Below are 27,318 nucleotides of genomic sequence, written 5' to 3'. Positions count from 1 at the left end.
CTGCCAACGGACTGGTGAAAATGTTCCTTGGGAACTGTGGCGCCTGCCTCCGGCGTGCTAAAACTGTCATGGAGTCTATTTTGGAGCCTGTTTTATCCCTTACAGCGCTGTCGGGAAGTATCAAAAGACCAGGCTGATTCTTTCCGATGAGCAATGAGACCTGCAATGAGACCTCCCCACACTGATAGTACACTTGACAACACAGTCTATAAGAAGGGTAAATGTTACCGGTTGTTATGGGGCAACACCTTAGCCCCATGTTGGGTGTCAAATGTAGCAACGTCTTTTACCTCTCCCAGTCTAATGAGAACCTTCAAGGCCAAAGACAGCTGACATCCATCAATATGTAGTGTGTTGTGAGGCATAGTGGGTGCAAAAATTGTGAAAGTCATTGGGCGCCAGATACTTCTTGGATGCAAAAGAGGTTTTATTTTTCTTAACATTTCTTTTTATATTTTGCAAGGGAAAGAGGGTTAGGGCCAGGACACCCTTAAGTAGTTACAATTTCAATTGGCAGACTCTGAGACTTCAATAGGAGGACCGCCGTACAGGGAAAGGCCCCAGCAAGGTGTCACTTCTATACGTGCAGGTTTTCTGTCTCCTATGGCAACAGTATCTAACAGTTCCTAACATAAACTTCAAAAGTTCTCTCAACTTCAGTACAATGTCCACTTGTAGCTCTTCTGCCCCTTGAGCTCCTAGTCTCTCACTGGACTCTCTGATTCACTGACTCTGAATCCCATGAACTTCTCAAGGCTTTTGCAGTGTTGTCTCCCTCAAGCGTCACCCATGCTTCCCTGCTGGGTCCCTAGCTTGGCACTCCAGATACCTTTCAAGCATCACCTCTACTATCCCACTCTGTCCAAAGCTTGACACACAAGGCTGCTCTGCAAGCATAACCTACACTGACTGGTTCCCTGGCTTGATCACCGCATGAAGTTTCCCGGTTCTCCACTGTGCCCGTTCAGTGAGACTATAGTTCTGGTACTTTCTTCAGTTACTCACTGTGGTCCCTGGTAAAGGTGGATAGTCCCTTAGTGGCAACAACTTTCCTTCTACCTCAGATTATGACAGGTTCTCCATCCAGCAGAACCATCACTTTTGGTTGGACTGCAAGCTGCAGTCAAAAACCCTGCGCTGCCCTCTTAATTCTGGATAGGCTCTCACACAGCCTGGCAGCCAGATGCCCCAGAATAGGCCCAATATCTGGCCTAGCAGCCTGGGGCAGACAACACACATCCACCCAGATGGCAGTCGGGGTGGCACAGAACATAGATCACCTGATTTCACCCAAATATTAAGGTTCTCCCAGCAGGCTAAGGGATTCAAGAAAGCTAACTTGATCTTGAAATGTCCTTCTCATATCTAATGCCACCAAGTGATTGGCCACCTAGTGGCAGAAGAGAGAAGTACAACAAGATCAAACTTAGGCATAAATCAATGGATCTCTAACAACTATCTACAATAGCTACTCCTGACAAGGATTTTGATGAGGCGCTCCCTGACTAAACCCCTGGGCGCTACACATAAAGATGACCTTAACATTTCCAGAATGAACAGACTATTTTAAGTTTTAGGCCTCATGCACACTTGAGGTTTTTGATGTTTTTACAGCAGCTGTTTTTGCTGTAGATGTTTTTTTCTACAGTCATTAAACTCTCCATCATGTTATCCTATGCGTCCATGCACATATAGGCTGTTATCAACAGTCCTGAGCAGTGACATTTTTTAGAAGTAAAAAACCCCAAAACTAGTGGGTTCTGTGAGACATTTTTCAGCTGCAAAAATGCTCTAACACTGATAAACACTGATAAACGATAATAAATGCTAAAAAAACTTTGTTCACCAGCGTTTAACATTTTTTGATCCATTGAAAAGAAAAAAAAATTCTTAAAAAACGCTAAAATGCTAATTCTGAAAAATGCTTAAAATGGCAATACATGCTAAAAACAGGCACAGGGAGAACATACAAACTCCAGGCAGGTGGTGTTGTGGTTGGGATTTGAACCGGCAACCCTTCTTACTGCTAGGTGAGAGTCCTAACCACTACACCGCTGTACCGCCCATTACTGTTGCATTACTTTTGGTCCCTTAACCACTTCCCGACCAGCGCACTACAATGTACGTCGACAGAATGGCACGGGCAGGCATATTGGCGTACATGTACATCTAATCTTCAATGCCGCCCTACCATCGGGAGCGCGCCGCCGGCGGCACGCTCCCGCGCTGGTCGGGACCCCCGTGAGTCCGGTCGCGGGACCCGCGGACTCGCTCGCCGCGGGCATACCCGCGATCGTCTCACGGGACGGCTGAATGGAGGAAATGCCGTGTAAACAGCATTTCTCCATTCTGCCTAGCAACTAGTGACGCTGATCTCTGCTCCATGTGATTAGAGCAGAGATCAGTGTTCACTAAATGAAAGCCCAACCCCCCCACAGATAGTAACACACCCCTAGGAACACTTAACCCCTACACTGCCACCCACTGGTTAACCCTTTCACTGCTAGTGTCATTTACACAGGAATCACTGCATTTATATAGCAGTGATTACTGTATAAATGACAATGGTCCCAAAAATGTGTCAAAAATGTCCGATGGGTCCCCCACAATGTTGCAGTCACAATAAAAATCGCTGATCACCGCCATTACTAGTAAAAAAAAATAATAAAAAATTATTAATAGAAATGCTATAAAACTATCCTTATTTTGTAAACGCTATAACTTTTGCGCAAACCAATCAATAATCGCTTATTGCGATTTTTTTTACCAAAAATATGTAGAAGAATACGTATCGGCATAAACTGAGGGAAAAAAATGTTTTTTTATATATTTTTGGGGGATATTTATTATAACAAAAAGTAAAAAATAATGAGTTTTTTTCAAAATTGTCGCTCTATTTTTGTTTATAGCGCAAAAAATAAAAACCGCAGGGGTGATCAAATACAACCAAAAGAAAGCTCTATTTATGGGGAAAAAAAGGACATCAATTTTGTTTGGGAGCCACGTCGCACGACCGCACAATTGTCAGTTAAAACGACACAGTGCCGAATCGCAAAAAGTGGTCTGGTCTTTGACCAGCAAAATGGTCCGTTCTGAAAGTGGTTAAAAACTGTTCACCTGATTTGGATGTAAATACCCTCAACTTAAAGCTGGAAGTCCGCAGTTAAAGCACATCTCATTCATTTCATTTCAAATCCATTGTGGTGGTGTATAGAGCCAAAAAGATTAGAATTATGTTGATGTCCCAATAAATTATGTCGATGTCCCAATATTTATGGACCTGACTGTGTGTATATATATATATATATATATATGTGTGTATATATATATATATATATATATATATATATATATATATATATATATATATATATATATATATATATATATATAATCTGATGACACTAATTTTTGCTTAACTTTACTGTATTTCCTTTTGTTTATTTTTAATAACATTGTTAACTGCTTTGAGGTCATTCAACCTATTATAATGTCAGTGAGCATAAACGAAGCAGACTTTCACATAACATTGAAAGGACACTCAAATGGCAGTCAGAAAAATTGAACTGTTCAAAGATATTTTCCATGGCTACTACAGATGTTTAAATAATGAAAGCAATAGTTACAGGTAAACAAAACATCAGAGTGCACATATAAGCAAGACAGCTAATCAAAGTCAAAGCTGCAATATAACTTTTGGACTCCTGCAAAGAGTCTGTGCATCTTTCAGATTTTTTAGTTATGATCAAAACACTTAAGGAAAATGAAAACAAAAAAAGTGAATATGAAGTCATTCTGAAATACTGTATATAGATCTGTCAAAATTCATAACAGTAATACTTTTTTCTTTTTTCTCTACTACTCACTAGAGCTGTCCCAGAATTTGTTTGAACTTTTAAAGCGGGGTGGTTTCTTTCAAGAATGTGTCATTGGCAGTCTTTTCTTTCTTCTATGTGAATGGCAGACAATGTGGCATAATAAAAAGTGCAAAGAAGAATAAGTTAGTAATTCTATTGTTTTGGATTGTCTTACTTAGACCAAATGCAGCTTACTGAACAATAGCTTTTTAGCAAAGAAAGCTCTAGTTAGTCCTTGAAATGGCTTCTTCACATCAATCATGTAGTACAGAATTTCAATTTTATGTTTGCTGGTGTAAATCTAGAAGGCCCTTGATTATACCAGGCTCCGATTCAAAAGAAAACTCACAGAGAGTAACATTAAACGTGTGCAATGTCAGACAGGTCAAGCTGGCAAAGGCAAAGTAATTGAAAGCATCTCATAATAATGACACTATGTTGTAGTGAATTGAAATGGTGTTCACCTCATGGGCCTGGGAGTTTTTCCTTTTAAATGTTATAATTAGTTGTGAAACAAGAACATGTAGTCTTCATCAAGGCTTCTATTATCTTGTTGGGTATCTGTTGCAGGGTGTTAAGAACAGGTACAGTATTTTGTAATCAATATGTTGGTGTTAATGTCCATATCATGTAGCACAGTAAATATGTCTATGGCTAACATAATAACTCTTGGAAACTGGAACTAGCACTGTATTATAGGGATTACTTCTCGTTAATACTTTGTAAACTCTGTAGTCCATAATAGGTTTTTTTAATTTTCAGTGTTGATTTTGTTGTATAAACAGTAGCTGCTAAATTATTCCTAATGCTAGGAAGCAACATCATAGTAAGCTTTATTTAACCTTCTTAAAGCGTATACTGTATCTTAACTTCCATATAAAAACATGCCAAGGTAAAATGATGAAAATTAGACGTTTTACATGTAAACTCTTATACCAAATGATGATAAAAAAAAATTGTATACCTAAATTTGCACTATTTAATTTCAGGACATAATAAATAAACACAATAAAGCTAGTTTTTGGCTGATAGGTTGCTATGTCTCATATAGGATAAGTGTGAAATGAGTCAATCAGTTATAGGAATAGTACAGTTACAGCAATATGTTTAGGACTTTTAGTTTTCTTTCTTTGACTGATAACACAATTTTCATATTGTTAAATGTTTGCATTTGTTAGGGAATAAAGATGATATATTCAAATTTTTCATCCAACAGCTAGAACTATATGTAGATGTCTAATTTGTAAAATGTTTAAAGGTAGATCTATAGTGTTTTGCATCTTTTTATGTTAACCACTACAATACAGGGCACTTTCACCCCCTTCCTTCCCAGCCCAATTTTCAGCTTTCATCGCTCTAGCGCTTTCAGTGACAATTGCGCGGTCATGCTACACTGTACCCAAATGAAATTGTTATCATTTTGTTTGCACAAATAGAGCTTTATTTTGGTGTTATTTATTCACGACTCCGTTTTTTTTTTTTTTGCAATATAAGCGCAAAAAAAGCGGAAATTTGGAAAAAAAACAATATTTTCTTTTTTCTATTTGAAAAGAAATCCAATAAAATCTAATTTTGTCATAAATTTAAGCCAAAATGTATTCTGCTACATGTTTTTGGTAAAAAAAATTCAGTTAAGTGTATAATAATTGGTTTGTGTGATCACGGACATATGTACGCAAATGATCATGTACATATGTGTGCAGGTGATCACGTACATATGTGTGCAGATAATCATTGGGACATGTGATTTTAGTGGGACATATGTGGGGGACATGTTTTTATTATTAGGGACATGTGTTTTTATTATTTGGGGACATGTATGTTTTGGGGACATGTGTGTTTTGGGGACATATGTGGGGACTGTGTTTGTACTGTGTGGTGTGTTGTGTGTTGACACTACACTGATGATCAGTGAGTAAAAAGCTGTAAAAAGCAGCCCATACTCACTGATCATCAGCCGGCTAGGGCGTTCTGCTCTCCTCTCCTCAGCGATGACTTCCGTGTGAGGAGAGGAGAGCCGATTGCCTAGCAACCGGCTGTTTGTTTACATCACATGACGGCCGTGATTGGACACGGCCGTCATGTGATCAGGAGGGCCAATCACAGAGCCCTCCTGCCGATCCGAGATGTACCGTGTCCGGGTGACACGAGCACATCGGGATCGCGCCGCTACTTCTGAAGGACGTTCCTGAACGTCCTATCAGGAGTAGACGGCTCCCACCCGGCCGTATATATGCATTGGCCGGGTGGGAAGTGGTTAAGGAATAAAAAAGATACATTTTTAAAAAAAATATTTGTTTGTTTCTCATTCAACAGATAGAACTATATTTTCTGCATATTTTAAAAAATCCTGTATATGTACCCTTTATACTCCACCAAACTTTTAATACTGTCCACCCTGTAAATGCCCATGGCAAATTAAATGTATGATTGGGGCATTGAAAAAGCTGGAGGCTGTGATGATTGACCCATATTATTAAAGCAACATATACTGTATCCATTAAGGCACGTTATAACATAAAATGAATATATGATATATAGTGGTTTGGTATATAATTTAGGATTATTTTTATTTTTTGTAAGCCAAGAAGGATCACACAAGGGTACTAAAAAGATACAAACTTTTTTTGAGCATTATCATTTTGAGAGTAGCTATTCTCATAATTTAAGAGACACAGAAAGAGCGAAAATGCACTAATGTCTCGTGGGAAGAATTTGGAGGAAGTGTCTGTGGTTTACCTTGTATATTTTGGAAGTGGAAGAGGGGAGTTGGATACCTAGGTATGCGATATATTGTTTAGTCCAGGAGAAAGGGAAGGTCCTTCTTAGCCTGGAGGTATAATTTGGAGACAGGTGTAAGGGTAACAGCATAGATTTAGTAGCATTAAGTTTATAGTAGGATATGGCACTAAAAGAAGCAAATGTTTCTTGTATGGATAAGAGGCATCTCAGTGGGTTTGTGACCATTAGGATGATGGCTTGTGCTCACTCTTGCAGAAGGAGATACCAGTTATTGAGAGGTCAGAGCGGATTTTGGCTACAGGGGGTTCCATTAGCAGTGCAAAAATTAGTGGGGACAGTGGGCATCGCTGTCTAGTGCGATTGGTAATACCAAATTGAACAAAGAGGGTGCCTAAGGAAAGAACTCTTGCGCTGGGATTGGATGACAGGGAAAGTATTACAGAGTGAAACCACCCTTGGATGCTGAATTTGTGTAGGACAGCTTTAAGGAAGCCCCAATGCTCTCGGTCAAATGCCTTCTTTGTGTCGAGAGAGAAGCAGAGAAGGCATTTGACGAGTGTTACAGAGGTGATAATAGATTGTAACATACTAGCAGGAATGAAACCAGATGATAAGGCAAATTGAAGAGGGTAGTTAGTTGAGGTGCTAATATATCTGGAAATTTCTTGTGGTATCCGTTCGTAAATCCATCTTCACCTGGGGACTTATGTAAGAGGAGGGATATAATTATGTCCACAATCTCCTCCTTAGTAAAATATGTTGATAACTGATCTCATTGTTCAATAGAAAGAGTGGGAAGATTGATTGAGTTAAGAAAGGTGCTTATTGCTTTGTCAGTAGGTCGGGGTGTAGTAGGGTCAGATGCCAAGCTATACAAGGAGGAATAGTATTCACTTAAAGTGTTAGCTATGTTTTGCGGGTTTGAAAGTAAGGTTTTGGAGGAAGGGTGATGAATTGAGGTTATTCTTGATTAAGCTTGCTGGGTTTTAACTTGTCTAGTGAGCAATGCCCCTGCTTTGTTGCCAAGGACATAAAAAATTGCTTTGGTACGTTTTAAGTTAATTTTGTATTAATAGAGGAGGAGTGAACGCAGTTTCTGTCTATCAGCAAAAAGTGTGTCACCAAGTGGATTCAATTTGTGTTAATCCTCTTTGATTTTGATGGAAGCTAGAATCTCATCAATTTGCCTCGTTTTCTGGTGTTTTAAATACGCATAAAGTTTGATAAGAATGCCATGTTTATATTTCTTTTATGTGGCCCATAAGACAAATGGGTCAATGTTTGGTTTATCGTTGAGCTCAAATAATTCTTGGTGGGATTGCCTTATCTGTTGAAAGATGGATGAAGCAGCCAGTAATGATGAGTTGAGTTTCTACAAGTTAGGAGGTTGAGTTGGGGGCCTAGTTCCAGAGGCATGAGTGCATGATCCAACCACATTCAATTTCCTATAGTGGTTGGCAGGGCATTTTGGAGAGTACATTTGTCTGTCATAAATAGATCTATATGAGAGTAGGAGTCTTGAGAAGGCGGGTAATAGGTGAAGTCCTTTACCGAGCCATGTTGGCAGCGCCAGACATCATATAGGTCTTGTTGGCACAATAGGTAGTCAAGAGCTTGGCAGGGAAGCATTTTTTAGAGGACCTTTGGATCTGGTATGAATATTAAGGGGAACCCGAACCAAAATGTAAAAAAAAATTGCATGGGGGTCCCCCCAATTTCTTTACCAGGCCCTTCAGGTCTGGTATGGATATTAAGGGGAACCCTGCATCAAAAAAAAAAAAAAATGGTGTGGGGTCCCCCAAAAATCCATACCAGACCCTTATCTGAGCACACAAATTGGCAGGCCACGGGAAAAGAGGGGGGGGCGAGAGAGCACCTGAAGCATACCAGGCCACATACCCTCAACATGGGGAGGGTTCTTTGGGGTAGCTCTCCAAAGCACCGTGTCCCCATGTTGATGGGGCCAGGGCCCTTATCCCCACAACCCTTGCCCTTGAAGGGCCTCGTATGGAATTTGGGGGGACCCCCACGCAATTTTTTTTTCAATTTTGGTTCAGGGGTTCCCTATAATATTCATACCAGACCCAAAGGGCCTGGTAATGGACTGTGGGGGAATTCCATGCGTTTTTTCAATGACTTGTATGTGTATTGCTGGGACCGACAATTCATTATAGTACTTTTAAATTACTTTTTTCCTTTAGAAATTTAATTTTGCTCTCGGACTGTTGCAAACTCAGGAAACAAGCACCAATTTACAGGCATACTATAGACCAGCCCTCAAATTTTCCCCTTGCCTACTCGCATTTTGCGAGTGGAAAATTAGGACTGGCGAGGAGCTGAGCTGCCTGGGTGTGGGGGGGGGGGGGTTCCATTCTCCCGGTGGAAGAGTGCATGGAGTTAGAGGAGAGCCGCAGGATCACAGAGCGGTAAAACCCACTGTAACAGCTTACATTGAGACTGTCTCCGCTCTGCTCACTCTCACACAGCCCCGCCTCCTCCTAACCCCATGCCTGCAATGCTGGGCACTGTCAGGCTGCAATGTGGGACATGGTTAGGCTGCAATGTGGGGCATGGTCAGGCTGCAATGTGGGGCACAGTGAGGCTGCAATGTGGGGCACAATGAAGCTACAATGTGGGGCACAGTGAGGCTACAATGTGGAGCACAGTGAGGCTACAATGTGGGGCACAGAGAGGCTACAATAGGGGCAAAGTGAGGTTGTAATGTGGGCAAAATGAGGCTGAAATCGGGGGCACAGTGAGTCTGCAGTGTGGGGCACGGTGAGGCTGCAATGTGGGGCACGGTGAGGCTACATTGTAGGGCACGGTGAGGCTGCAATGATGGGCACAGGTCACGCTGCATTGATGGGCACTGGTGAGGCAGTGAAGTGTAATTTCATTAGATCATTTATGATGGCATGATTAGGGGTGGGGCAGGGTAAGGTTGGGTGGGGAAACTGGTGGCGAGTAACCCTAGCTCAGGTCTTTACATTTTGAGCCCTGCTATAGACACCCCCCAGGTACAAAATTTAAAAGAATATTTAACTTTTATTGTTTCACTTTGAGCATTATTAAAATCACTGCTTCCGAAAAAACAGCCATTTAAAAAAAAATTTGCATTGATACATGTCCCCTGGGGCAGGACCCGGGTCCCCAAACCCTTTTTATGACAATAACTTGCATATTAGCCTTTAAAATTAGCACTTTGGATTTTTCACATTTGAGTCCCATAGACTTTAATGGTGTTCACGTGTTCAAACGAATTTTGTGTCTGTTCGCATGTTCTTCTGCGAACCGAACTGGGTGTTTGGCTCATCCCTAATCTGAAAAAGTAATTGCCCCTTAAACCTAATAACTGGTTCTGCCACGCTTGGCAGCAACAACTGCAATCAAGCATTTGCGATAACTGGCAATGAGTCTTTGCTGTAGAGCATTTTTTTGTTCACTCTTCTTTGCAGAATTGTTTTAATTCATCGCCACATGAGAGGGTTTTCCAGCATGAGTGGTCTGTGTAAGGTCATAATACAGCATCTCTAAGTAAGGCTTTGACTAGGACACTCCAAAACCTAAATTTTGCTTTGAACCATTTGGAGGTGGACTTGCTGTTGTTTTTTTGGATCATTGTCCTGCCGGATAACCCAAGTGCACTTGAGCTTGAGGTCACAAACTGATGGCTGGACACTTTCCTTTAGGATTTTCTGGTAGAGCTCAGAATTCATGGTTCCATCAAATATAGTCATCCAGGTCCTGAAGCTGCAAAGCAGCCCTAGATCATCAAGGCTGTTGGCATGATATTCTTGTTATGAAATGCTTTATTAGTTTTATGACAGATGTAATTGTCATAAATAGACCTTGGAACTCTCCCATAGATGCCATTTTTGCCCAGTCTCTCTCTTAGGGTCCTTTCACACGGGGCGGATCAGTTCTGATCCGCCCCGTGGATGTCCGTTTGCTCAGCGGGGATCACTCCGCCGATCCCCGCTGAGCAGGGAGATGACAGGTCTGTCTCCGCACACTGTGCAGGGACGGACCTGTCACAGCGCCGCTCTCCCCTATGGGAGATCGGATGACGACGGACCGCAGTGCCCGTCGTCATCCGATCCGATCCGCAGACGGATGGAAAAATAGCTTTTTCCTCCGTCACACTTTTTCGGATCGGAGCGGGTCGGATGTCAGCGGACATGTCACCGCTGACATCCGACGCTCCATAGAGCTCTATGGAGCACCCGTTCAGGTCCGCCTGAAAAACTGACAGGCGGGCCTGAACGGGACGTTAGTGTGAAAGGGGCCTTATTGTTGAATCCTGAACACTGATCTTACCTGAGGCAAGTGAAGCCTGCAGTTCTTTAAGTGTTGTTCTGGGTTCTTTTATGACCTCCTGGATGAATCATCGTCATGATCTTTGATTTCTTGATTCAACAGGACTGGTAGTAATCAGGCCTGGGTGTGGCAAGTGAAATTTAACTCAGCTTTACAAAAAATTGTGGTTAATCACAGTTCATTCATGATTCAGTATGGGAGGGGGCAATTCTTTTTTCACATAGGGCCAGGCAGGTTTGGACAGCTTTTTTCCCTTGTTAATTGAAATAATAATTTAAAAATTACATCTTGGATTTACTTGGGCTATTTTTGTTTAATATCAAAGTTAGTTTGATGATCTGAATAATTTAAGTGTGAAAAATATGCAAAAAAAATCAAAAATCATGAAGGGTGCAAATGCTTTTTCACAGCACTGTATATAGGGGAATCAGGACATCCTTCCTCCTGCTGGTGATCCCTCTAGTGATGCATTCTAGAATTCTTTTGGATTTTCCCACTGCCTGGTCACACTGTTTGCTCATTTTGCAATTATCTGAAATAAGTACTCCCAAATCCTTTTCCTCTATAGTGCTGGCCAACACTGTAACACTGTACCCCCAATGTTATTTTTCCCTAGGTGCATTATTTTCCATTTAGAAACATTGAACTGCAGTTCCCACTGCTTTGACCAATCTTCCAGCAATGCCAAATCATGTTCCATGTTACAGACACCTCCAGGGATATCAATACTATTAGCCCTTATACACACGGTCGGACATTCCGATAACAAAATCCGTCAGACTTTTTCTGACGGATTTTGTCCGAAACTGGTGTTGCATACACACGGTCGGACAAAGTTGTCGGAAATTCCGATAGTTCGGAACGTGATGATGTTCGTTTGTTGCGACGGGACTACGTTGCGGCTAGTAGCCAATAGCTTTGGTCTCGTAATTTGATCTGAGCATGCGTGGGACTTTGTCCAATCGGAATTCTCTACAAATGATCAGACAAAGTCCGATTGGATCATGTTGTCAGAAAATGTTATATCCAGCTCTCAAACTTTGTTGGTCAGACATTCCGAAGGAAAAAGTCCAATGTAGCCCACACACGGTCAGATTATCCGACAACATGGTCCGATCAGACCTTTTCCGTCTGAATTTCCGACTGTGTGTACAGGGGCTAGCACATCTTTGTATCATCAGCAAAAAAGTCATACCCTGCTCAACATGAAACAGACCCAGTACAGAGCCTTGTGTTACACCAATAGTGTAACACAAGGTCTCTGTTCCAACTGAACCCCATTTACAACCATACGCTGGTATCTATCTTTTAGCCAACCACTGAATCACCTAAGGGTTAAGTCCTACCTTGTACAACTTTTGTATTAGATCGCTATTTGCAACTGTATCAAATGCCTTGCTGAAATCAAGATATGCAATGTCCACAGCACCAGCCTGGTCTATAACATTGGTAATATAGTAATTTTTTCAGTTTGATTCTAGCTACCATCAGCACCCAAAAAGGATGGCACCTCATCCCAATTAGAAATATTTTAAATAATTTGGAGGAACCAAAGGAGAGGAGGGATTTTTTTCGGTGCAAATTATTTAGATTAAAGCAGGAGAGAAAAAACCAGTACATAAAAAATATAAAAACAAATATTTTATTTTTATGCGTTAAAAATAACACATAACAATGTGTTACGTATATATCTACATATACAAAAGTTACATATAGTGACTGGTCCACATAACAAACGGATTGAGGTGCTTGTAATCAATTATCCCGACATGGGATATACAAGCTAATAACGAATAACATCAAAAACAGAAATTAGTTACAATCATTGCATCGCTAACAAAGTACATTTATTGCACAATTTAGTTATATAACACATTAATATAACCTCCACGCCTGGAGCTTCAAAGAGGCGCTTACCCTCCCTTCATATCCACTATCCCATGCAAAAGCACCAGTCTCGATGTATAGGAGAGTGTGCAAGACCTCGTGTTCAACAGCTGGACAAACGGCACAAGAGGGCATAGACGGGAGCCAGTTTGGACAGTAAAAAAAAAAAAAAAAGCGCAAAGTACACTAACAGAATACAATATATGGTATCCTATCATAAGAGCTGAGTACATGAACCCTGTTGTCAATTACAAATATCTTCCAACATGAAGAAAGGGCAAGGGGCCTCCACAAATAAAAATAATTATAAATATAAATTATAGAGTTTAAACTGTATAGTTTATTTAAGGTATAGCATGAGCCATATACACACTGACTTATGTATAGGGAAAAATGATATCATAGTGAAATGAATTATTGTCGTTAATACTTACTGGTGCAAAATGTAGTATATAGCTGGAACTATAGTGGTAAGCCAGTATGCTGTTGCAAAACTAAATGCGACCGGATTGAAATGTACCGCTGCAACAGTGCACAATTGCACCCACAAGCTGAAAGCTCGTTCACTAGGTGCCTAAGAATATGTAAAAATAGTCCTAGTTAATTTCTCAAAAATAATAATGTAATAAAATATTTGGCAAATAATATCTATAAATTTGAACTTACTCTCAGTGTTTTGTGGCATCTAGGACAAACACAGCGTCTCCATCAATAAATCCAGCTGGATAGAGCCAGCCTTATATGCTTCCGTCTATCGAGCCGGCGTCTGACATCACCGGCTCGATGCGGACACTACCGACAGCACTGTGCATGCCCAGGGGGAAGGGGGAAAGAGTTGGACTATGTTACCCATAAGGCCACTATGATGACAGTCAGCCTTGCGTAATCCAGTGTTCGCCAATCCCAACAGTGTCCATGTCTTTTTTAACAATTTTTTACACTTTCTTTGTGAAATGGTAGGGGTACAATGTGCCCGTTACCATTTCAAACGGGTGGACAGGATCTGGGGGTCCCCTTGTTAAAGGGGCTTCCAGATTCTGATAAGTCCCCCGCCCGCAGACCCCCACAAGCACTGGCCAGGGTTGTGGAGATGAGGCCCTTGTCCCCATCAACATGGGGACATGGTGCTTTGAGGGGTCACAGACCCCCAAAGCATCCTCCCAATGTTGAGGGCATATGGCCTGATACGGTTCGGGGGGCGCTCTCTCGTCTCCCCTCTTTTCCTGCGGCCTGCCAGGTTGCGTGCTTGGATAAAGGGTCTGGTATGGATTTTTGGGGGGAACTCTACACCATTTTTTTTTATTTGGGGTGGAGTTCCCCTTAAAATCCATACCAGACCTGAAGGGTCTGGTATGGATATTTGAGGAGAACCCCACGGCATTTTTTTTTATTTGACGCAGGGTTCCCCTTAATATCCATACCAGACCTGAAGGGCCTGGTAATTGAATTTGGGGGGAACCCCATGCATTTTTTTTTATCAATGACTTTCAATGACTGTTCTCTCTATTACGGGGAGCCGACAATTCATTATAGCCTCGAGTGCTTTTAAATTACTTTTTTTCCTGCAGAAATGACACTTTGTGCAGGGACAGTTCTAAGCACGGGAAACATACGCCCCTTTACAGGCTTACTATACACACCCCCCAGGTACGAAATTTAAAGGAAGTGCAGTGCATGTTGGGTAGTATATAAAAAGGACTGCAGCGGCCATATTTGGTCTCTTGAAACCACGTTGCTTGCCTGTGCAGGACTGTGTGTAAAGTTCTCGGATGCATCGGTAGATAGTCACCGCGGAGTGCAAACCAGACTGTTTGCTGGGTGACTTGATGGAGCCAAGAGCTGGTGATCAGACCAACGGGGATCAGAGATGCTTGTTGGAGTAGCGGAGAGTTGGATCCAGTCGGTGGAGTGACACGGAGCATCTGGCCTAGTCAGTAGAAGCAAACTGCAGTTGTAGGACTCAAGCCACTGTTTAATCTATTACACGTACTTAGGCTTACTAATAGGCCTCACTGGGACCTGTTGTTCCATGGAAGCGTAACTTAGCAACTGACACTTAATAGGCTCGAGGCCTGTTTCAATTTAGTACCTAAATGTGATTACAAGTTTCTGGAGTTATACCTGGAGTGTTCTAAGTTAACTTTCTCTACTTACTCCTTTGGATTATAATTATTTGAGAAACTATTTAAGCTAGCTAAGAAAGAAGATAAAGGAAGAAATACATTAAGTGAGGCCTCACGTAGACTTTAAATAAGGGGAGCTCCCAGGTTTAGATAGTAACATACTTGCATGTTCTTTATTGTATTTGCCTGTTGACTCATGTTGTGCTGACGTTCTACGTTGGAACGACAGTGCAAACTCTGTAACCTCCTATTTGCTATATTTTCAGTAAAAGTATTCCTGTTTAAGAGTACAAATGTGTGGTTTACTGCATCGGTAGATAGTCACCACGGAGTGCAAACCAGACTGTTTGCTGGGTGACTTGATGGAGCCAAGAGCTGGTGATCAGACCAACGGGGATCAGAGACACTTGTTGGAGTAGCGGAGAGCTGGATCCAGTCGGTGGAACCAGGTGGAGCCAGAGGATCCTGAGGGATAAGCACAGGTACATTATACTGTTTACACTGTACTGTATTATTATTGCACCACAGCTGTGCCAAGGGGACAGAGTCATTCAGAAGGGGGGTTTCTCAGTAGAGTGCAGGCCCAATTCAAATCAGCAGCTCCTTCGGGAGTCAGTGCTACATGTGGGGGCTCGTGGTCTGAGATTTACAGTTACCTCGCAGGCCCTTGGAACAGAGGGTGAAGAATGTTTTGGAACTGTGCCACAAAGATCAGCGCCATTTTAGAGAGACTTTCACTGAGGTGCGGAAGCATGGGAGGAGCCTGTATCAAAAGCCCGCAAAAATACACAGGAGCCAGCGCCCAGTGGGAGGAGTCTAGGCTGATCTTTTCTCTGCATGAGGCACCACATGAGTGTGTTGTGGAGGGAAGGAGTGAGTTTACTTTCTTAGAGTTGGAGAGAAGAAGAATTCATTGGAATGTACCGTGTACCGGGAGTGCAACTTGTTCCAGGACCTAGGATACCTCTGGGAAGGGGTCCCTTAGGAACTTCACCACTCGGTTCAGTGTTTACGGACACGGGCTTTGGCTTGCTGCCGCAGGGGCGGTTCATACTCTACACTACTGGATACGTTGATGGCCTGGGTAAGCTATGCGGAAAGTGCGATGGTCTGGTCGCCAACCCTCGGCCATTCTCTAGATGTGGCAAGTGTGGAGTATACGTTCACTGTTCCGCCCGGGCCTTTTGCTATAATTGGGCCATGGGTGTCGCCACGGAAGAGACTGTTGAATTTACACCGCTGTCGTCTTTCGGGGGTCAGGCTACTACAAGTGACCCTGCCCCTTCCGAAGCCCGAGGAACCTTTGCCGAGGTTGCGGATGTGACTCCACGGAAGAAGGCCACCGCCTCAGCGTGGGCTGTACAGTTGGAGGAGCAGAACAAGAAACCTCATCATGGCAGAGGCAGGCCTGCCTGCTGCACTCTGAGGCCAGACATCTGGGGGAAGGTATTCAGGTGCAAGCCTCGGGATACCACCAGCGACACTACGGAGAACTATCTGCCTGCCGGAGACTCTTCGCCTGACTCACCAGCGGAGACTGGCTCAGACGAGGGGGATGACTGGTACTTTGAGCCAAAACTGCAGTGAGTAACAGTTTTAGACTTTTTAATTATTTTATGCTGAAATAGACTGTTGCCGGTGCATGGACACTGCCCAGAATGACGGGGGCCCGAAACCCCTGAGACTTTTTATAAGTGGGCGGCAACAGAGTATGGACTTGGTTTCTACTGTGTTGGGTGAAGTCATGGACATTGTAAAGGGGACATAGGGAAAATGTCAGGACCGTCCTATGGTCTCAAAGTCACCGTAAGAGATGCTTTTCATATGGGAAGTGCCGAACGGATTACAGGACTGTTGTTACATCGGAGATATGGTCGGCACATCTACAGTGACAAAATTATAATATGCCAACCGGATAAAGAGAGCACCATTTACTACAGATGCTCAAGGGAAAGATCTAATTCTACCTGACCCAAGGTTCTATTGGTGAGCTGATCCTGGAGTCAAGTCTTTGAGAAGTTTTGCATAAAGAAAATGAGAAGAGTTTCATCATGTCTTTAATTTTTTCAGTGTTTCTGCAATCCATAAAGACTCTAGGGTAGTTAGACAGGTAGTTCTACAAGAAGATGCACGTCAAGTTCTTCAGGCTTTTGGCCCAACGTGTTCACTTGTTAAAGGACTTGCAGTTACAGTGGCTCTGACCACTAGGTGGCGTGAGTCGGCAGAAAATAGTGGTAGTGAGCAGAGACTTTTTTCCTTTCACCAGTGATTAGAGTGTGTTAGAGGAGATATTTCATATACTTGTGAAGGAGGAAATTCCGTTGTGTCAACGACAGAATTTTGCCCTTCAAAACCAGAGTGTATAGTGTACAGTGTTGCTTTTGTATTATGTTTCCCTTTCAGGATGCATCGAGATCGGCTGTCAAGGTCACCTAAGGAGTCTGGGTGGGTTAGACAGTTTGCTGGGTGGTATGCATACCGCATTGAATGTGTCATCGTGATAAGTGTTAATGTTTAAACATGTTTTCCTCTTCTTTCCCTTTCCCAGCACCCTAAAACAAGAACTCAGGCACTACTTCGTTTTTTTGTGTGTAGGATTTTTACCCTAGATGTTACCTGGACGATGGGGACATTGTCTAAATAACTGTGTAGCGGATGTGTAGTAGATTACATTTTGGACAAAATGTCATACGCATGTAAAAATTTTTTTTTTGCCTCAGAACAGTAGGGGTTCTGAGGGTTAATTGTGTAGGTGGGCCTTGACACCAGTCTGGCCAGGTTGTGTTTAGAAGTTCTGCCTGGTCATGTGAACGGTGAGGTGCACATGACAGGCCAGAACCAGGTCTGGTTTTATGTTTAGGTATCAGCCTTCACGGAACCAATCAGTGAGAGTGCCAGGGCCCGCTGAGGAGTCTGGGAAGGGGTACTTAAGAGGTGTGGGTCAGGGTTGGAGGATAGGCGTTCGTGAGACCTGTGTGGTCTGTTCTGGTTCCAGGAGCGGGGTAGCCCCATGAGGGGTCCCGGTCACGGGTGTTCGACACCCCGCAACATGTTCCTGTGGAAGGCCCCTGATAGACCCATCTGGTCTGGGGTAGGGATCCATCTGTTCCCCAGTCTCGGACCCAGCTGGTCCGAGGCACAGTAACTGAGGGAGGATTCAAGGTGTCCGGGTGTGCTCTTGGCTTTGGTGAGGCACCACAGCTCGTGGAAGTGACCGGGGGAGGACTCTTTGGAGGAGGGCCGGCAAGTGGCATCCTGGGAAGTGCCTGGTTACTGAGTTGGGAAGGACATTGACGAATTCATGCTTTTCCAGTACCATTGAGGAGACGGGAAATGTTCCAGGTACTGAGAAAAGGGTTCCTGTTCGCCTTTAGTTACAACTTGTCCACGTTCACAGGACTGTTTCAAGTTTTGAGTCAATGTGCTGACTGCCATGATCTCTGGCTAGAGATCTGTTCAGCCTTGAAGTACCCAGCTGTGAGTGGCTACTCTCTGGGTGGAATTAGAGACTTTGCTAGACCTGCAGTTCAAGGTGCCTGAGTTCTTCACCCGTGCCCTCTGTTCCCAAAGAGACTGTGTTGTTTGGAAGTTAATATTGCAAAATAAAACCCTTTAAAGAGGACTTCATCTGTGTCAGCGTTCAAGTTGTTGGGTATCAACCCTGGGAACCCCTAGACGTGGAAGAGCAGGCAAAGAGAAGGTAACTGGTAAGCCCAATAAGTCAAGGCCACACAGCAATGGTTGTGGCCGCTACATGTTTTTTTTAAAAAAGCACAGTTTGTTTGTGAGTAGGCAGGTACATGTCAAAAAGACTATGGGGGTTATTTACAAAAGGCAAATTCATTTTGCACTACAAGTGCAAACTACAAGTGCAAAGTGCACTTGAAATTGCACTGCAAGTGCACTTGGAAGTGCAGTCACTATAAATATGAGGGGAAGATCTAAAATGAGGGGAAGCTCTGCTGATTTTATCATCCAATCATGTACAAGCTAAAATGCTTTTTTTATTTTCCTCACAGGTTCCCCTCGGATCCACAGCGAATGCACTTCTAAGGCCGCGTACACACGCGCGGACTGTTCGCCCAACTTTGTCCGCTGAACAGTGTTTGGGCGGACAGTCCGCTCGTGTGTGGGCTTTCAGCGGACAGTTTCAGCGGACAGTTTGACGAACAAGGTTTTACGGAATTTCCGAAAAACTGTCCGCTGAAACCTTGTTTCAGCGAACAGTCCGCCCGTGTGTAGGCTTGTTCGTCAAACTAAGTTCCGCGCATGCTCAGAAAGGATTTACACGCCGAAAGTTATAATGCAGTGTATAGGACGTCGTATTTTTCGTCCCGTCGTACGTGCCGTTCACGTCATCGTGCACGGTTTCAGCAAACTGTTCGTTCGTCGTGTGTGGCCATGTCCGTCCATGCTAATTTTGAGCGGACTGTTTGCCGAAACTGTTGGACGGACAAAGTTGGGCGCTTTGCACCTGTAGTGCTAAATGAATTTGCCTTTAATATAAATAAACCCCCTATGTCAAATTAACAAGGGACACCAAACTCATTAAGGCTCATAAAAAAATACAAGATAATAATGTTATTGTGGTAACTTGAAACTCAAAAAAAAAATGTAAATCATTAGAATTTTTTATATTTTTAAAAAAATTGTAAAATATATATTGTTGAAATCTAAAATGTTAAAAGACGAGTCTAAAAAAGAATTGTAAACATTATTTATGGAGATCTGGCTTGTAAATACTAGAATATTCATAGTCATGAGATGAGGATAAATAATGAAGAACGAAAGAAGTTTGTGAGAACTCTGTGTGAAAATAAGCAGCAAAACAATTTCATTCTTCTAGCATGCACTCTATTAAAAGATCACAGAGTTAGCAGCGTGAGGAATGTGCTAGCTTCAATACGAACGCTAGTTTTACCAGACTGAGAGCTTCTTTCTTGTACTTGCTTCAGAGCATGCATCATTTTTGGTCCATTGGACTAGCACACAGACTAAAAGTTTGGACGCTAGAAAGCCGAGTCAGTCGGATAGATTTGAAACATGTTTTGTTTTTTGGTCTGTTGGACTTTTGGGAAAGAAAAATCCACTGGAGCCAGCACACAATCGAATTGTCTGACGGATTCCGGTCTGGAAAGTCTGACTCTGTACGCAGCATTATGCGTACAGAGTCAGTTTCTCAAAAGGAGATGTCCGGAGGTATGGAAAGCAGCGCGGCAGGGGTTTGGTCTGCTGTTTTGGTGGAACTGGGGCCTATGCCTCAGATCACTGTTGTTATGTCTCCAGATACTAGAAGCAGCGCAGACATAGTAAAAGTATCAGATAAAGGGGCGAATGAGTGTATGGCATGTTTTCTTTCACCTCTAGGTTTCCATTTGCATTCCTCTCTGAAAGAGAAAATTTGGAAGGAGGATTACATAGATTTAAACATGGTTCTTCCTTCTTCTAGACAATTTTCCAAATATGAGAGAAGGGATGAAAAAACAGAGGATGAAAGGCAGAAACCATTAATTAAATCATTTTACAGTTGGTTACAAACCTTTTCCATCTATGCGAGTGTATTGTGTGAGAAATTTCCTGAAAAAAGTTTGTTGTTATTTTAACATAATGATATAATCTTGGAAGCATATAGCAGCTTCAGTGATCTATCATGGTTAACTTATGATGAGTCTTTTATACAAAAATTGGTGGTCCAACCCTCACTGCAGTGGGGATCCAAGGATGTCGGTCAAATTTGGTTAAATTTATTTTTGCCACAGACAGCCTTTTTCACATCCAGCTACTCCTGTTACCACTCATTCTTCTGGTACTACATATAAAAGATGTTTATGTTTTGCATACAATATTAGCCAATGTAAATGGTTGACTACTTTCAAATACAAGCATGAATGTGCTCTTTGCTCTGGAAACCACCGATCTCTAATGCCACGTACACACGACTAAGGATGAGCCGAACCCCCCCCCCCCCCCCCCCGGTGCGGTTTGCATTAGAACCTGCGATCAGACCTAAACTTCGTGTGAACTTTAGAACCCTATTAAAGTCTATGGGACTCGAACGTTCAAAATCAAAAGTGCTCATTTTAAAGGCTAATATGAAAGTTATTGTCCTAAAAAGTGTTTGGGGACCTGGGTCCTGCCCCAGGGGACATGTAGCAATGCAAAGACAAGTTTTAAAAACAGCAGTTTTTTCGGGAGCAGTGATTTTAATGATGGTTAAAGTGAAACAATAAAAGTGTACTATTCTTTTAAACCTGAGGGGTGTGTATAGTATGCCTGTAAAGGGGCGCATGTTTCCCGTGCTTAGAACTGTCCCTGCACAAAGTGTCAGAAAAAAAATAATAATGAATTGTCGGCTCCCCGTAATACAGAGAACAGTCATTGAAAGTCATTGATAACAAAAAAAAAGTTTGGGGTTCCCCCAAATTCAATTACCAGGCCCTTCAGGTCTGGTATGAATATGAAGGGGAACCCCGCGTCAAATAAAAAAAAAAATGACGTGGGGGCTCCCCCTAAATATCCATATATCCATACCAGACCCTTCAGGTCTAGTATGAATTTTAAGGGGAACTCAACGGCAAATTTAAAAAATGGCGTGGAAAATGGCGGTGTTCGAATTTGCCATGAACACCCCAAATTGTTCACTGTTTGCCGAACAGGTAATGTTTGAGTCGAACTTGAGTCGAACTTGAAGCTCATCCCTACACACGACCAGACTTTTTGACAGCAAAGGTCCGACGGAACAAATCTGTCAGACAATTTGATTGTGTGTGGGCTCCATCGGACGTTTGCTTGCCAAAAATCCAACGGACTTTAGAAATAGAACATTCCTAGCGGGAAACCCGTTCGTCTGTATGCTGGTCCAACGGACCAAATCTGACACAAAAACAAAACACGTTTTCCTATTGCAGCGAGCGTGAGAGAGAGGTGACAATGTTCCTTTTAGGTCTGGTATAGATTTTAAGGGGAAGCCCTACACCGAAAAAACAGCATGGGGGTCCTCCCAAAATCCATACGCAGCCCGGCCGTTCAGGAAAGGGGGTGGAGATGAGCGAGCAGCCCCTCTCCTGAGCTGTACCAGGCCGCATGCCCTGAACATGGAGGGTGGGTGCTTTGGGGAAGGGGGGCACCCTGCAGCCCCCCCACCCCAAAGCACCTTGTTCCCATGTTGATGAGGGCCTCTTTCTGACAACCATGGTCGTTGGTTGTCGGGGTCTGCGGGCGGGGGGCTTATCAGAATCCGGGAGCCCCCTTTAATAAGTGGCCCCCAGATCCCGACCCCCATCCTATGTGAATAAGTATAGGGTACATCGCACCCCTACCCATTCACTGGGGGAAAAAGTATCAATAAAAAACACACTAGACAGCATGCTCAGATAAGGGTCTGGTATGGACCTTGGGGGATCCCCACACCATTTTTTCGGTGTAGGGGGTTCCCCTTAAAATCCATACTAGGCGATGGGGCTCGCAAGGTGTCAATCGCACCGATAAAAGTGGCGAGATTGACTTCCTTTTCTAGTCCCGTTGTAACTCATCATGTTCAAAATGAATGGACTTTAGTCCATGTGTGGGCAAGTACATTCATTTGTAAGTCCGCTGGAATTCCAGCGGAAAGTCCATCAGACCTAGTCTGCTGGAAAGTCTGGTCGCGTGTAAATGTTTTCATAAGCTGCAAGCAAATCAAAAAGAGGGTTTTTCAAATAATAACTACAATAGTGATATTTCCAAGAATGCTTCCGTGGTTGCAAATCTATCGAAATCAACAGATGACTTCTCTATTAATTAAAGGTTTCACGGTAGGTTTTCAATTACCAATCTTTCAAGGTTCTGGTTGTACACTGGTGGAGAATTTAAAGTCAGTCAAAGAATATCTTCAGTTGGTAAGGAAAACATGATTTAAAGAAGTGGAGGCGGGGAGAATGGAGGGCACTTTTGATTTCCCTCCTTTCTCAAATTGTAGGATCTCCCCGTTGGGTTTAGTTCCCAAAAAAGAGCTGAATGAATTTTGGCTCATTTATCATTTATCATTTCCTTTTGGCAGTTCTTTAACCACTTAAGGACCGCCTCACGCCGATGTACGTCGGCAAAATGGCACGGCTGGGCACAAGCACGTACAGATACGTTTCCCTTTAAGTGCCCAGCCGTGGGTCGCGAGCTTCGTGACCGTGGCTGCGGGACCCACGGACCCGATCGCCGCTGGTGTCCCACGATTGGGTCACAGAGCTGAAGAACGAGGAGAGGTAAGTGTAAACAAACCTCTCCTTGTGCTTCCTACTGAGGCTGCCACTGATCATCTGTTCCCTGTTATAGGGAAAGAGTTAGACGCCAAGCCACGCCCCCTACAGTTAAAAAAACACACACTTAACCCCTACACTGCCCCCTAGTGGTTAACCCCTTCACTGGCCGTGTCATTTTTACAGTAATCAATACATTTTTAATTGCACTGATTGCTGTATTAATGCCGATGGTCCCAAAAATTGTCCAACATGTCCGTGATAATGTCTCAGACACAATACAAATCGCTGATCACCGCCATTACTAGTAAAAAAAAATATATTAATAAAAATGCCATAAAACTATCCCCTATTTAGTAGACGCCATAACTTTGCGCAAACCAATCAATAAACGCTTATTGCAATTTTTTATCAAAAATATGTAGAAGAATATGTATCGGCCTAAACTGAGGAAAAAAATGTTTTTTTAATATATTTTTGGGGATATTTATTATAGCAAAATGTAAAAAAGAATGTGTTTTTTTTCAAAATTGGCGCTCTTTTTTTTGTTTATAGCGCAAAAAAATAAAAACCGTAGGGGTGATCAAATACCACCAAAAGAAAGCTCTATTTGTGGGAAAAAAAGGACGTCAATTTTGTCTCGGAGCCATGTCGCACGACAGCGCAATTGTCAGTTAAAGCAAATCAGTGCCGAATCGCAAAAAGGGGCTTGGTCCTTTAGCTGGAAAATGGTCCGGGGCTTAAGTGGTTAAATGATCAAATTGACTTGGATTCTTCATCAATATCCTATACATCTTTTGATTCAGCGGTGGAAAAACTGCGCTTGCTAGGGAGGAAAGCATTAATGGCGAAAGCAGATGTCCAGTCGGCCTTTAGGCTTCTTCCATTGAATCCAAATTGTTTTAATTCCCTGGGTATTAATTTTGAGGGTCAGTTTTATTTTGATAAATCTTTGCCAATGGGATGCTCTGTTTCTTGTTTTTATTTTGAAGCATTCTCAACTTTTTTGGAATCGGTGATGAGTAAAAGTAGTAAATTCTAATTTCTGTATTCATTATCTTGATGATTTTTTATTTATGGGTTTGGGAGGATCTAGTGATTGTATTCAATTGTTACACTCTTTACAATTAGTATGCAAATATTTTGGTATTCCTTTGGCGGAAGAAAAAAACGATTTTTCAAATGACTTGCATTGAATTTTTAGGGATAACTTTGGACACAATAGCTATGGAATTTAGGTAGCCTAGTGAAAAAATGTATAGGCTTACTCAGTTATTATTGAGGTTGTTCATCAGAAAGAGTAAAGTGACATGAAAATAAAATAAATCCCTTTCAGATCAATTAGCCTTTGCAACAAGAATTCTGGCTATGGGTAGAGTCTTTTCCAGAAGGTTATACACGTCTATCTCTGGTCTGAAAAACCTGTCTGCACATATTAGAATTACTTTAGACATTAAACAGGACTTGATGGTTTGGTTACAATTATTGAAACATTTTAATGGGAAAACATTGTAGCAGCAGGATTTTATTATTGATAGTGACTTTCATCTAGCAACTGATGTGGCTGGTTCAGTTGGTTTTGGCACAATTTGGAAAAATCATTGGTGTGCGTCCACTTGGCCAGACAGGTGGATTGCTAATGGAAAAACATAGTGCTTTCAGAGTTATTTCCTATTATTGTTTCATTAGAATTGTGGGGTTCTTCATTTGCTAATAAGAGGTTATTATTTAGCACTGACAATAAGTGTGTGGCTTTTGCTGTTAATAGTCTCTCATCAACGTCAACTCCAGTGGTTTCTTATTTATGTCATTTCGTTTTTTCTCTGCCTGAAGTAGAACATTTGGATAAAGGCTAAGTATATTCCAGGTAAGACTAACATAACTGCTGATGCTCTCTCTCGCCTGCATAGACCGTTTTTTTGAGTTAATGCCAGAGGTGGAGATGGTTGGGGCACATTGCCCTTCCCATTTGTGGGATCTGATTTGATTTTTCAAAACATTAAGAATTCTGTGGCTCTTTCTACTTGGAAGAACTATACTTCTGCATGGCTTTTATGGTCAACGTTCTTATTATCTTTGAAAATTTCTGTTTTTGATCATTCGGTGCATCTAGTTCTCTTATTTATTCATTTGTTGATTTAGAAAAAATATTCTTGGTCTCATATTAGTAAAACTTTGTCAGGTATTTCCTTTTTCTTGCGCCTTTACAATCTGTCTCCATGTCACAGTTTTTTCTCGGTGAGGCAGGTACTAAAGGGGTACAGAAGGGTTATGTTACAGAAGGATATCAGGTCTCCTGTTACGCCCGACATTTTAGCAAGGCTTTGTGTGGCAACCTCACAGGTCTGCTCCTCTAGTTATGAAGCCATCCTTTTTAATTCTGTTTTTACGATGACATTTTTTGCTGCTTTCAGAATTTCAGAAATGTTACCTGCTTCACGGGCTAGTAATTTGGACATTTTATTGTCAAATGTTAGATTTCTTACAGATGGTTTGAGTATTTTTTTGCATTTTCGTAAAACGGACTCTCTAGGTATGGGGTCTTGGATAAATTTAAAGGAGTGCCGGGATGCAAGTGTTTGCCCGATAAAAGCTTTTTGTTATTATTTTGATTTAAGACCAAATATTTTGAATTTCTTATTTATCCATAAGGATGGTTCACCACTAACTTCGGGGGTCCTGAAAAAATGTTTAGCACACCTCAAGTTGGGTCATTTCAAGATAACATCTCATTCTTTTCAGAGCGGCTACTGGAGCCGCTCAGACTGGTTTAGAAGAAAGTGCCATTAAAAAAATAGGGAGATTGAGTTAAAATTCTTTTAAGTTATATATTCATCCTTATTAATATTATTGTTCTGTTACAGGTTTCTACCATACAGTTTGGATTGTGCGTTCTTATATTTTTTGGCCACAGAAAAGCGCTGAAGATAGAATTTATTCTGAGAATTTGAGCCTGGATCCTTCATCCTTTCACATTAATTGGTATGGACAGAGTGGTATGTTATGGGAAGATTTGGTTTTTGAATTAGACATATTAGGCAGATTATATGCAGTATATGATGCTCCAGATATACTTATTGTACACCTCAGTGGTAACGACATTGATAACGTAAACGTTTGATTTAATTTCTAATATGAAAGATTAAAGTTAGTCTCTCCAGCCACGGTTCTGTTTTTTTCTGAAATAGTATCGTGTTTCCTTTGGTTAGAATATATGGTTTTCAAACCTCTTGAGAAAGTCCTTAAAAGGATAAATAAAGCTTTAGAGAAATGTCTTGTTCCTGAGTTGGGTATGTTTTTTCGTCATTTCGAACTTGAAGGTGGAGTGCAAGGTTTGTAGACATGACGGCATACATTTATCAGATGTGGATTTGAATATTCTTAATTTAGATCTACAAACATGCATAGAGTCGGCCGCGGTCTGGGGTTGTGTTGACAGAAGGGTTGCTGTTAACATGCCTTCTGTCGTTTGGGAGGTTTAAGAAAAAGGTTTCATGATAAATGTTGAGTAAGCTTAAGTCTTAGTGGCTGGGCTGGGTATGGTTTATTGCTTGATAAAAAATTTTGGTTGAGAATATGATTTATGAAAATAAAATTTGATGTTATAATCTATTAATTTTGTATAAACCAATAAATCAGGCTGTGGCCAATGTTATCTAATTAAAAAATAAATAAATACATCTAAAATCATAATAATTATTTTATGTGGTGTGTTTTTTATTATTAATCTATGCATGTTTGTTAGTTTGCATGATGCCCGTGATCCCATCTCATTGACATCCCATACACATTCTGGTGGATTCCTGTTTGTTATGACCGATGCCATCTCTTTGCAATGTGGCTATAACTTTCTACTGTACATTTTCCTATTTGTTTACTATGAGAAAATCTTTCTAGTAAACAATTAAAAAAAAAACTACCTACCTAATAAGAGATGCATTACTGTCTCCTATACCCACACAGCAACATCATTTAAAATGGGAGCCTCTGCTTTCAAGTTGTGTTTTCATATTGGAAGTGTTCCCATGCGCTTCAAACCTTTTGAAAGGCTTCTCCAGGAGACAGGAAAGCTGTCTTCTGGAGAGATGCTAGAGATAATGGGGGTTGTTTACGAAAGGCAAATCCACTTTGCACTACAAGTGCAAACTACACGTGCAAAAT

Source organism: Lithobates pipiens, unplaced genomic scaffold (genome assembly GCF_037356315.1).
Source record: "Lithobates pipiens isolate NorthernLeopardFrog02 unplaced genomic scaffold, aLitPip1_a1.2 Scaffold_19, whole genome shotgun sequence".
NCBI lineage: Eukaryota > Metazoa > Chordata > Amphibia > Anura > Ranidae > Lithobates > Lithobates pipiens.
Note: the sequence above shows the minus strand (reverse complement) of the source record.